Source organism: Sciurus vulgaris (assembly GCF_902686455.1).
Source record: "Sciurus vulgaris genome assembly, chromosome: 6".
In the NCBI taxonomy this organism is placed as follows: Eukaryota; Metazoa; Chordata; class Mammalia; order Rodentia; family Sciuridae; genus Sciurus; species Sciurus vulgaris.
In genome coordinates, this window is record NC_136466.1 from 153,129,182 (window position 1) to 153,142,925 (window position 13,744).

Below are 13,744 nucleotides of genomic sequence, written 5' to 3' on the forward strand. Positions count from 1 at the left end.
AGTTATATATACATTATCTCATTTCATTGATCTATTTATTATTGTAGTTCAGTAGCAAAAAAATAAAAAACCCATTGCTTATATAATATTATTAATATATTAATACCAGGAGAAATATCATGAAAAACTACAAGTAATGTAAGTTCTTTGCATCCAGGATCAGTCTGTATTCTTTTGCCTTTATAAAAATGTTAATTTTATAAATTTAATTTTAATTTTTTCGTACTAGGTATTAAATCCAGCAGTGCTTAAGCACTGAGTCATGTCACTTGCCTGTTGTTCATTTTTCATGTTAGCAAGTCTTGCTAAGTTGCTTAGGGCCTTGCTAAGTTGCTGAGGCTGGCTTTGAACTTGCCATCCTACTGCCTCAGCCTCCCAAGCCACTGGGAATGCAGACTTATGCTACACACTGGACTTTTAAATATTTTTTAAAAAATATTTTAATTGACATACAAGACATAAAATTGAAGATAGTAATAGTGTACTTTGTAGTGTTTCAATATAGGTATGGATTATATAAAGTTTAAATCAAGTTGAACATATTTATCTCATCATATTTTCATCACTTTATGATAATAACTTGTAAAATCTCTTTTTGTGGCTTTTTGAAATGGACCACACATCCAGCAGCATCAAAACTAGGAATCATAATTAGGAATGACTGTGCAGGAACTTTAGTCTGTAATTAAGAGATGTCAAATTCTGGAAAAGCGTGACTTTAAAGAAGAAGTTTTTGACCTGTTTCAGTTAGCAGGTCAAAGTTGTATAGAAGAAGGGCACACAGACCAACTAATAGCAATTATTCAAAGTGAAAAGAATGAAGTCATCATTAAGACTATGGGCTGGAATCCTGTTGATCCTGTTGTTTGTGCCTTTTATGAAATGATGGAAATAATAAAAGATAAGATTATTTTCTGATGCTTGATTTATTGGTGAAGTTATGTAATCCAAAGGAATTATTGTTGGGTTTGCTTGAACTGATTAAAGATCCCTCTGGAAAACAGATATCCCAAATTATTTCTCTTTTTCTTCAACCTTCACCAACAGTGATTCAGAAACTACCTAATGATAGGCATATTCAGTTGGATTAGCATTGTCTACCCTGTGAAGTCAAGTATCTCCTCTTCCTGTTCCATATCAAAAGAACAAACACAAACACATGACTACGACTTTTGTCAATGTTGCAAGATCTTAATAGAATTCACTTAACCTTTTGTGGAAGAAGTCGTTAATGATGAAGAAAACGATTACTAAAATTTTGTTTCAAAAGCTTCAAATGATCTCTGCTGACCGCACAATTCCTTGAACAGTCTGAAGATATTGAAAGTATCCTTTAAGATATTCTGCATCTGAAATAATAGGGTTTTTATCAGCAACTGGACACCCTTTCCAGCAAATTATTTATAATCATGGAAGGAAAGAGAGGATTTGGGATTACCTTGAAGTTTAGGAAGAAGATAAACAATTAGCAGACTCTATGGCTTCTCTGGCATATCTAGTATTGTTCAGGACATCAATATTGATCAGCTTCCAAAGGTCTTAAGCCTATCATACCTTTTTCAGTTTAATATGGGGGCATATTGAATTCTTTTTGCAAAGAACAGAAGTTTGTTTTCTCCAAAGGATTGAAACTGCTGGAGAATGTTTTATTGAAAATAGAGACAAGAGTCTATCTTATCAGTACTTAGAAATCAAGAGTTTTCTTACTGTACCTCAGGGTTTAGTCAAAATAATCACACTTTGCCCCATTGAGACATTGAGGAAAAAGAGTTTAGCTATTCATCAGCCGTTTATTAACAAGTTGGATTCACAAGGCAAATACACTTTATTTAGATGCTTATTGAATACAAGTAATCACTCAGGTGTGGAGGCCTTTAAAACTCAAAATTTCAAAAATCCAATTGACTTGTCATTTAAGAAAATATATAAAAAATAGTTTACAGGATCACAGGTGATTTCTTTTGTAGATTTGGTACTTTTTCTCCCACAGGGTGCTGAAACAGATTTATTGCAAAACTCAGATAGGATTATGACTTCATTAACTTTATTGAAGCATTTGATTATCAAAGATAATGAAAATAAGTCAGGCTGGATTATGGACAGAACTTAAAATTTCTTAAAGCCACTTCGTATAGCACTTAATATGTCAAAAGCACATTATGAAGCAGAAATTAAAAAGAGCCAATAAAACAGTCAAGCAGTCCAGAAGTCTAAGGATCTTTATTCTGTAACTGTAGGTAGAGAAAAGGTCCATAATATGCCTTCTGAAATTCAACTTAAGTTCCTTCATTCAGTTCTTTTTATGTTTGATTTGATTGAAAGCATTCTGGCTCAAGTAGAACTCACAGAAATTTAAAAAAAAAAAATGTTGGGATAAAGTCAAAGTGTTACTTCCTAAATAAAAACTAATGAAGCAAAAATAAAAAAAATAAATAAAATGACCCATACATAATTATTATATATAGTCACTCTACTGTGCAGTATTACACCAGAACTTCTTACTCTATTTAATGTAACATACTATTATCAATTAATTTCCCCCATCCCTCACTTGGCTCTACTCTCCCAATACTTTTGTAACCACTCTTCTGCTTCCAACTTCTCTGAGATCATCTGTTTTAGATTCAAAATATGAGTCAAAATGATATATCCTCCTCTGCCTGGCCTATTTCACGTAACATAATGATCTGCACGTTCATCCATGTTGCTGCAGATGACAGGATTTCATTTTTTTTTAATGAATAAACTATGCAGATTTGTATATGTAGCAATGATCTTATCCAGTCATCAATTGATGGACAGTTAGGTTGTTTTCATTTCGTGACTATTGCAAATAATACGGCCATGTGATAAAATATCATTTTAGGTATATTGCAGCAGGGCAGTGCTTCTTCCATATACAGTTATCATTTCCTTTGGATACATAAATAGTAGTAGATGGCTAAATCATATGCTAGTTCTATTTTTAATTTTTTTTGAGGAACTGACATACTGTTTTCCATAAGGACTATACTAATTTAAATTCCCAGCACAAAAATTAAAATCTTAAATTGGAAACTCAGCCCTGTAAATGCTCTTATAATTTTAAAGTTAATCTTGGCACATCATTTTATCACATCTGGAACCATATAATCAGAAGGAGAATTAAAGTTAGTTTAATTATTCAGGGAATTAAGGCAAACAGATAATTAATACCCTGTGTTATTTATCTAAATTATTTGACTGTATTGGACATACTTTATCAGACAATGAGATTTTCCTCTGTTAAGTTCATCTCTACTGAATATACTTTTAAGAAAATTTTAAATCTTATTAGAGTAGTATTATGATTTAGAATCTGTTTTACTTAGGTTTGTGACCATTTGTGGGGGGATAATAAAGAAAATTAAACTTACTAGCTTAACTTTTGTGCACTGAGTGAAGCTAAAATTTGAAGATGTGTTAAGAAAACTCACAGGATTAATAAAATGATTTGTTCAATTTCATTTAAAGTTTTCATTATATTTAAAAACTTTTCATGTTGTACATTTTAATACCTTTGTTTCTTAATATTATTTTAAATAAAATAATTTGTTTTTGCATTTATATGTTAAATGTGATAAAATATCATTTTAGGTATATTGCAGCCAGCTGTAAATTTGTTTTCAGGATATGTTTTTGTTGCTTTGTTTTATTTTCCTGGTTTAATTTGTTTTCATAAATTGGGAAACACAAAAGAAATTGAAAAGTTAGAAATAGTTTTCGTATGTCAATCAATCATAAGCAGTTGTCTTGAAAGATCTATATAAGGAATACTGAAACCAAACTGGAATAACAACTTAATAGCAGATCAATTGAATATCTGTAGATGTGAGCTCATAAACATATGCAGGTTCCATATATATAATCCATGGATTTATATTTAAATATAGAAATTAGTAGTTTTCTTCTTATGATAACATCTCTACTGATCAAATTCATGAGAAATTTTCGTATCAATTTGAGAATTTAAATGGAATGACACTGGTCTTGCCTGAGGCATGTTAATGTGTTCTTTTGTAATTTAGTAAACTTTTCATGATAAGGTCACTCATTTTCATTATTGTTTAGATTTGGCTGTCAGCATGTCCCTTTTGATAAAGTAATGATATTATATTAGAATAACCTTGCCCAAAATAATTAATACCCTATATATGGGGCAAATGAAATAAAGCAAATTAATCTATGGAGAGAAAACAATTATTAGTGCATGAAAAACTTGCTAAGAAGTAAATTAAAATTAGGGACCTGTGAGAAGAATGTATCATTTTCATAGTTCCCTTCTCATAAGGGAAAAATCATTTTTATATATTTTAGACAAAGAAAAGTGCATTTTGGCAAATGTGTTTGGTACGTTGGTATAGGAAGTTATCAGTGTATGTAAAATTGTTTTGGGTTTTTCAGATAGCAAACAGTGTTCAGAAGAGAAGAATATAAACCTCATCTCAGTGGTAACTGGAAGAAGTCCATATTGGCCATTTTAATTCATTGATTATTTAGAACTCGATCTGGGTTGACCTAAGAATTAATAATATAAAATTATCAGATTCCATGGATAAAACTTGAAAAATGTTTTCCAACTTGAAATATGTGTTTATTATGATTATGTTATAGATATACATGATTTGAATATAAACAAAATGAAAAAAATCACTATTTACATAAGTAAGTGATGTATTCTTTGGACTACTATAGCTATATTCAGTGAAGGCAAGAGACTTTTCTGTTTTCCCTTATACCTATTTCCAGATGCAGTACCTGTTTCTTTCTAGTTTCCTTCAGGATTCTAAGTCCAAAGCATCAGGAAGGAACTTAGTTACATCAGAAAGAAAATATTCCATCTCTTTCTTTCTCTATTTGCTTTGAAACCTTCCATTGGCATCATATGCAGATAAAACAATATAAAATGTTTGTCCAGGTGGAAACTTTTTATCTCAGTTGGGTTGAAGATAATGTAGACCAATTATCCCTTATCCTTAAATAAGAACACTCAAAAATATGAGCAAATCTGTTGCTTATCTGGTTTTGAAACCTGGCATCATGTTTACTGAAAGTTAAAAAAAAAAAAAAATTCAAAGCTTAGAGTACTGAGGGAATTGGAGATTCAGAGAAATATTTTGAAAGTGTTTCAGTTCATCATGAGTCCTAACATCTCAGGAGCAGCTTCCATGTGCCTGATTGGGAATCAACGTGTGTCTCCAAATTTGGAACATGAAACAGAGATGTTGGACTCAAATTTAAGTAACCCAAGGACTAAGAGTTAGGGTTGGTAATTGATCTATGCAAAGAATAAATCAATGTAAACTTGAGTAGGGATAACCTGCTTGTTCAGAATGAAGGAGGGAGAAGTGTTTTCCAAGGAACTTCAAGAAAGAGATAGCCAGGAGGGAGGGACTTGAGGGAGTCTGAGAGATATCAGTGGAAAGAAGAAGCTAGAAATGTACCATGAGATGCCAAAAAGCTTAAAAATGAATTATAAACTATCAATAAGTTGTGACTATAGAAGGACACATTTGTTCATGCAGGAGGGAATGCAAGTAAGATGTGCAGGTGATATTAGAATGGAGGATAGAGATCTAAGAATTGACACAGGGCACATAAGAGAAAGGACAAGCTTCCAATTGCATCCATGCCCACAGGTACCCGGATAAGTCACCAGGGCAGGGCCAAAGGAAAATTTCCTGCTGTGCATCTCACCCTCTCCTCCAGCTTTAATTTCTTCCCATCTCTGGAAGTGGTAAAGAGAAATGTGGATGTAGGAAGGAGGTTCAAGTTGTTTTGTTTTGTTTTTAAGTTTATTTGCTGTGTTTTAATACAGTACTGATTATATTAATTATAAAAAGTTATTAAACTGAACTGAAATTTCACTTGAGTGATGTTACCAGAGGCTTTAAGGATGCCAAAATAAGCAAAAGAACCTGATGGCATGTCACAGACTTTATCCTAGAAGGAAAGAACAAATTCCACAGAATAAGTTTATCTGGAAATGTGGGAGGTGGAAAGGAGAATGAAGTTGTGTTTCAGTTACATCCTCTGTGTGTTGCTTATTCCTCCCAGGGATTAAGCCTGAAGGTCCAATTTCACTTTTAGACTTTATTCCTTCTAGGAATCTTACCGTTTTCAGGAGTCTGTCTGCAAGCTTCCTCAAAAAGGGAGAACTTTTAGATAACTGTTTGTGTTTCCCTTTGGTTGGCTCCATTCTGCAACCATATTCAATAGAACTTCCACAATGAATTTGTGGATGTACAGGAAATGCTTTCCTTGCTTCCAAAGCTTATTTTTATTACACACATTTAATAAAAATTTTCTTGTTAATGTAGTTATTTTCTTAGATGCAGTGTCTTCTCCAAAGTACAACTGCCTTAAAAATGCTTAATTTGGATGACACATCTTTTATCACTTAATTTGAAAGAAGAAAGTCAAGCTTCTTGAAAACACAGTCTATATATTATATAAATAATAAAACACTTGAGAAACATAGTATTTTTATTTCAAAAATAATTTGTGCTTATTAGTGCATGAATGGACAAAAAACTACTCTGTTCTATTGGGAAACAGAAAAACATAAAGCAACATGAATTCCTATGCAAAAGAAGAAAATAAGGCTATTATCTATTACATTCTTATAGAAACATCATTATACTGTCCGCTCCTTAGATAATATATTTTCTTTTTTCTTACAACAGATGTTGCCCTAATAACAAAAGGGTACTTTTGAGTTGTCTTTCTCTTCTCTTAGAAATCTTTCCAACTGGGCACAGTGACACATGCCTTAGCTACTTAGGAGGCTGAAGTAGGTGGATTGCAAATTTAAGAACCTACTGTGCAATTCCCAAGTTGAGACCATGTTACAAAGTGAAAAGTAAAAAGGTCTGGGTATGTAGCTCAGTGATAGAGCACGCTGAGTTCAATCTCTAGAATTGGGGAAAACAAAACACAAAATACAAAAAAAAAAAAAAAAAAAACTTTCCATGCTGAGAAATAGTTGATAATATTTAGAAGGGTTTAATTTATAGATACTTTAATCATTGCTTGAAGTAGTCCTCATGTGGAAATTGTTTTCAGTGATACGTTTCTGCTTAAAGGTCTCAATAAATACTGCTGAGTTCAGCAACTGAAGTAAATGGGGCTTTGGAGAATTATAGGTTATTCCCATTCTACTCAAGTCATGTATCTCAAGTAGAAGATTAAAAGCTGCCCTCAAACCAGGTAAACATTTTCTGAAGTTTTACAGGAAAAAAATAACTGTTAAAAACTGCATGACAGCATCAGCAACTTTGATCTTTGCATCTTTTAGGCTCAAAGCAGCTTGGCAGGCTTTCTCTTTTCCTATCACTCAGTCCCATTGAGAAGGATAAAGTTTTCATGGAGGAATAAATATTTTCCTGAATAATATTAGCTTAATTATACAACTGCCAACAAAAGGAAAAAGTGTTCCCAAAACATTTTTTTCCTATGAGAATTTGTGTTTTTATTCCTTAGAAATAGAGAATAAAACAGATAACAATTAAATTTTCAGTGTGTGTTTCTGTGTACGAGACCATACATGCATACTCACAGAAAATAACACCTAGAAAATCATGTTATGTTTGGGTTTCAGTGACGTTCCAGTATGAGTAAATTTGAAGGTAAGATTGTAGATTCATGTTATTTTTATTGTATATTTTTCCTTTAAAGCTGTAGGATTTTAATTGGGTATTATAATGGACAACACCACTATTATTCATTATTGTCTCTTATTACTCTTAATTTGCTTTGCAAACTGATAATAAATTGATACAATCATTGTTCTGTATTTTATTGAAATCATTCAAACCTTGTTTCTTCTTTCTACATGTGTCAAAGTCCTGATTTACACATAAATACGTGTACACACACATACACAAAAAGAGTATATATAATCTTTAAATATACATATACTTGTGAGTTTCCATGTGCATACATACAATGGATACTGCAAGAAAAGGTGATTTGTTATTTCAAAAAAACAAATGGCTACAAAACAAACAAGAGACCAGGAATTTAATCATTTTATACCCCTCAGTTTATAATTGATGTCCACTTAATTTGTTTCCATCAGGTTGCATTTTTTCTGATAGCCATTGGTTGATGCATACAACCTAAATGTGATAAATAGAAATTTGCTCTATTTCAATGTGTTTCTCTCAGAGATTATAGCAATTTGAGAATATAATTTAATAAAATACTACCATGGAATTATACACCACCTAATTGGCAGCTGTTACCCAAAACTTCTTAAGTATCAACTGTGATATAATTGATATGGTACTTTTAAATTTTATGGTAGTTTTAGGATTTAACAAGTGACTCTGTGTTCCTTTTTACATGTGACATTCTATCCCTTGAACTTTAAAAACCAGTCATTCATTACTAAGGTTGCTTTAATATTTTCCAAGAGAATTCTTAAATTAGTGATCCAATGAAATTTTAGAGTTTTTGCCATTTGCCTGATAGAAATGAAATCACAGGAAAATATTTTTGAAATTGAATGATGAACTTCTGTTTCAAATAAGAAGGTTGCTTCTGTAGATAGGCATTATCTAACATAGAATTTTCCCACTAAATCTGCTTTTGAGAGTATGCACATTGCTTCAACGGAATGAACAAATTCAGAGGAAAAATGTTCTGCTTGAATAAATACAAAATAATATTGGCCTCTGTTGGTGAGATGCCTGTGTTATTCCTAGAGAGAAACATTTTAAGAATAACATTTATAATGCTATTTCATCTGTACAATTTTGATATTTGAATTGTTTGGGATTTTTATTTTTTAATTTTTAATTTTTTGGGTATCAGGGATTCAAACTAGGAGTATTTAACCACTGAGCAACATCCCCAGCCCCTTTTTCTTAATGAAAAGTTGAATTTGTTTTTTATCAGTTGCAACATCAAAATACTCACCATGAGCAGTTTTATTCATAATTTTACTGAAGACTTTAGTCAAGCAATAAGGAAGCAAATATATAGATTTAAGAGAAGATAAAGTCATCATAATTTTCAAGGAATACATTAACTACTCTGAAAATACAAAAAAAAAAAATAGGCAGTATTTTGCATTTCACAAAATATTAAGCAATTTACCCAGCCCTTTTTTTGGGTGGGGGACAGGATCTCACTAAATTACTTAAGGTCTCTCAGAGTTGCTGAGGCTGGCCTTGAACTTGTGATCCTCCTGCCTCAGCCTCCAGAGTCATTGGAATTATAGGCGTGCACCACCAGGCCAGCTTGTGTTTTGAATTTTTATGTCACAACAAACTAAAAAATCATCAAACTTCTTTTCAGTTATGTTTTTGCACCATGTTTGGAATGGAGAGTGTTCTTTAAACCCTAGAAGGAACTTTGATTTTCCTTCAACTCCTCCCTCTCAACCTCTTAGAGTCAGGGGAGAATCTGTGAGAGGACCTGTGCATTCTTAAGATTTCTGATTTACCAACTAATGTGAATCATCCTCACAAACACCTTTCCCAGTGGTTAAGTGTGAGCACAGCAATACTAGCAGGATAAAAGAAAGGAAGATGGTAGAAAGAAACCAGTGTCACAATTAAAAATTAACACAGGTGACTGACTTCAGGGAGTCTCATGTCTCACAGCATTAAAATTACCCATTAAATATGTAAATACACAGAAAGAAAAGATAGCAAGCAAGTAAAGAGATCCAAAGTGAATGTGTAAGATAAGGAAGAGTCAACAGGAAATTAGTAACTGTCCTAGCTTTTGTCCCTTTCTTTCATGTACGACAGTGATTTTCTCCACTGAAATATACCCATGTTTTAATATATTGAGATAACATAACCACGGATAATGTACTGCAAGAACAATTCCACCTATGGCTATAGGTTAGTCACTGAGTATCTTCATTGAATGATGGATGGATGGGGTCTCATTGTGCTCACTCATCTGAACTTGAACTTGTGACCTGAAGTATTCTCCCTCCTCAGCATCCCAGTAGCTGAAACTGTAGTTGTGAGCCAATTTACTATCATATTAAATGAAATAGTTGCTCTTATTAGTTTTAGACCTCATAGGAGAAAAATTTTCTTACATTTTCTTTTTAATATTGCTGTAAACTATTTTAAGAGCTTAATCCCAACCAACCAACATAAATAAAACTATGTCTAATTCCAATATCACAGTCATTTAGGAATTGGTCATATGTTGACTGCAAATTCAGACTCCTCTTTTTGCATAGTTCAGCTCTCAAAAAAATGTACAAAATTAAATATCTCTAATTACTTAAAGGTTTAAAGCACTAACTCATCCTTTTTTTAAAATCATTGAGTCATTTTTCATCATTGTGGAATTATTTTACTGTGAGAATATCTAATAATAAAAGGATACCTCATGACCTAGCATAATTACTTGAGTCTAACTAAAATCATAGTTAGAAAGCCAGAATCATAGTTGATCTTCTAGAAAGACAACATACAAAAACTTTTCAAAGTAACTGACTTTTGAATGTGTATCTGGACCATAACTATTTCTTAATAGAAATTGTTTGAGTTCTAGTGGTGAAATAACAGTGAGTTATTCTGTTTTTTTCAGGTACTACTCTGGGCTAGGGAGTGAAATAACTGCTATTACAAATTGTCTTTTAGCATTTTAGTCATGATTTTATATTAACACAGACAAACTGATGTTCTCAGAACTTCAAATGACAAACTAATGTGTACTGACATTCTGGAGGTATCAAATAGTGAAATTGAAATAGTTTGGGAAATAAGTTTTAGAACAATTTGTTTTCCTTAAAGCAGTGTTAAACATTCATATTCCATATGAATACCTAAACACTTTTGTTTATGATACTATAAGTTTGTTTGTTTGTTTTGTTTTTTTGTTTTTTTTTAATTTTGTTGGTATGAGGATGAACCCAGGGGCACTCAACCACTAAGTCACATCCCAGTCCTTTTTGGGTATATTTGATTTTGAGTCACTGTTTTGCTAAGTTGCGTAGGGCCATGTTAGGGCCATGCTAAGTTACTGAAACTGGCTTTGATCCTCCTTCCCCAGCCTCCAGAACTGCTGAGATTACAGGCATGCACTACAGTGCCTGGCAAATTTTCTCCTTTCTTCTTCATTCTGAACTGCATTAAAATGAAAATGAACAAAATAATATACTTAAATGTATGTGCTCCCTAATAATTTTGTGTGTGTATGGTATTGGGAGAAAGTAATTCATTAGTTAATCCAACTGATAGAGCCTTGGAACGATTTAAAATTGGAATGTCTTTCCAATAAAGGCCATTGACCAGTTTTAGGTGAGTAAATAAAAATCTACACTTAAAGGATAAGTATTCTGTAAAAACATTTTAAGGCATTTCATAGATTTTCCAGCACATACCATTCAGTGCATGACACACCTTTCCCATTCTATCAATTCTAACCCTGTGGCCTAGTTGCCAACACTGTGAATATTTTACCTGACACGTCAAAAAGAAAAAAAAAAAAAAAAAAAAAAGAGAGAGAGAGAGAGAGAGAACTCTGCAGATGTGATTAATTTAATGATTTGGTGATGGGGAGCTCACCCTGTATTCTCCAAATTGACCAATATGATCACAGTAGTGTACTGATCAGAGGGAAAGAGTCAGAAAAGGGCAGGTAAGGAGGGAAATGAAGCCTGAGGTGACGGGGGCCACAGGAACCAAGAAACACGGGCATCCTTCTAGATTCTGGGAAAAGGTATGAAAATGAGCTCACCCTTATATTTCCATAAGGAAAATGATGATTCCTTGAGTCTGACTTGGAAATTCTCTTCTCCAGAACTATAAGATGCTAATGTTGTCTTAAGCACTTTTTGGCAGCAGTAGGGAACTAACACCAGCTTATAGATTAGAATCAACTCAAACTGAAAAGAGGTTCAAAGGGAACACGTTCTGGCTTTACATGGACTGTGGCTTGCACTTGAATCAGCACTCAGAAAATCTGAACTAAATATACAGTATCTTATATTTAATAACACTTTGAGTTTCTCATTGATGTACTTTAAGGAACAATTCAGGTCTCACTTTTTGTATGAAGACTTTTTCATTTATAGTACCTGAAAAAATCACACTGAACATAATTATTTTTAACTTTCTCTGTTACATATTACAGATAGTTTAATGGCATGACATTTTACATATCCTCCAACCCTTTCCAATATTTTGTTCTATTTTTAAAATCTTAGTCTTACAATCTTAAGGGCAAACATCAGACCTAAATGCCTCTTCTCTCTGAAATGGGTATATGCTTCTGAACAGAGTTGATTCATCAACACTGTAATGATGAGGATAGTAAAAATAATCATGATTTGCTAAGGTGACAATTCTAATCATAGAAAAGACTATAATAAGTTAGTTGTATAGAAAACATTTCACAACTCATGAACATCAGCACAGGCTCATTGCTAAGAGAAGCTTTATGCTACCTGAAAACACCTAGCTGGTACTGTTTTATTCAGGGTTCATTTGAAGATATATTGCTTACTATTCCTTACGTGTTTTTTTTTGATACATACAATGACAATGACAGATTTATTGATTTTATAGGCAAAACCAGGAGACTCCACCAATTTCCCAAAATATCACATATTAATCGCAAGGAACTTATGTCTTTTTGAGATCTCTTTCTGAAATTATACCTTAAGACAAAATGTCTGTATCGCATCTATTGATATAAATTCTTTTAGTTTTAAAATGTTAATATGTCTACCTTTCTAGAAAAGTTTCTCATGAGTAAGATTTATTTTTCATTGTTTCCTTACCCTGAAATATTCTCTAAACTGATTTCAACCTTTTGAAATCATTTCCACACTATAATAATGTTAAAAGATTATTTAATGATGTTACATTTCAGAAATATTTTCTTGAAATAGAGTGAATCTTCATGGTGTCTTTTAAATGTAGAGAAAATAACTTCCCTGTGATTTCTGGGTTTTGCCCAGTTAAGGAGTCTGTTTTTATTTTTGTATAATAGAACTTGTCACAGCCCAATTGTCCTTGGCTTTAACTCTACTAATTTTAATAATTATTTGTATTAACCAGATAAGAGAGTCAATTTACATATCCCAAATTAATATTGGAGGTTATAATGCATTTCCTCATCCTTTCTCTTTATTTGGCTTATCCATGATGATCAAATTAACCTGATCTTCAATTTACATTGTGCTTTGTAGACACAAGCAATGTCAAATTATTTGTCTTAATTAAATCTCTCCTACAAAAGGAAGCTAATTTTTACTGTCATCAGCATAGAGAAATCAGAGACTTCTTGTCATTACAAAATGGACATTATTTGTAAGCTACACATTAAGACTGTTAATTTTAAGTATACATCTCAAATAATATTATTGAATATTTTGTGAATTTTTAAATTACTATCTTAAAAAATAAGTGATTTCAAGATAGATACTACAGTAGATATAATTAGTATTACATCATCAATTTTCTATCCAACATTGTTTATATCATTGAAACATGAAAACTATGGTCTAACAGAACTTTTTCAAAATTCAGAAAGTTCTTCAGCACTGGTCAGTGCAGTAGTTATTGGCCACATAAAACTTTTTGACACTTGGGTAAAATGAGCCCTAAAATTGTAGTTATGTTTATTAAAGTCATTTAAACTCAAATTGAAAGAGCCAAAATTTCTAAGTGGCTACCATATTGGGATGTGATTGTCTAGAGAAGAGAGTTTGGGGCATTGTTTTAGGCTTGGGCTCTTATTTAAT

The 13,744-nt window shown here is 32.3% G+C and overlaps 1 protein-coding gene and 1 pseudogene across 2 annotated transcripts in view; both read left to right on the top strand.

The window, feature by feature from the left end:
* The window catches only part of CDH12 (cadherin 12), a 993,970-nt gene that overhangs the window by 365,764 nt on the left and 614,462 nt on the right, over positions 1-13,744 (top strand). The gene's annotated exons all lie outside the window — the stretch shown is intronic.
* On the top strand, positions 658-2,598 carry LOC306664732 (glomulin-like; annotated as a pseudogene). Its single transcript has one exon. The product of its transcript is annotated as a glomulin-like (transcript).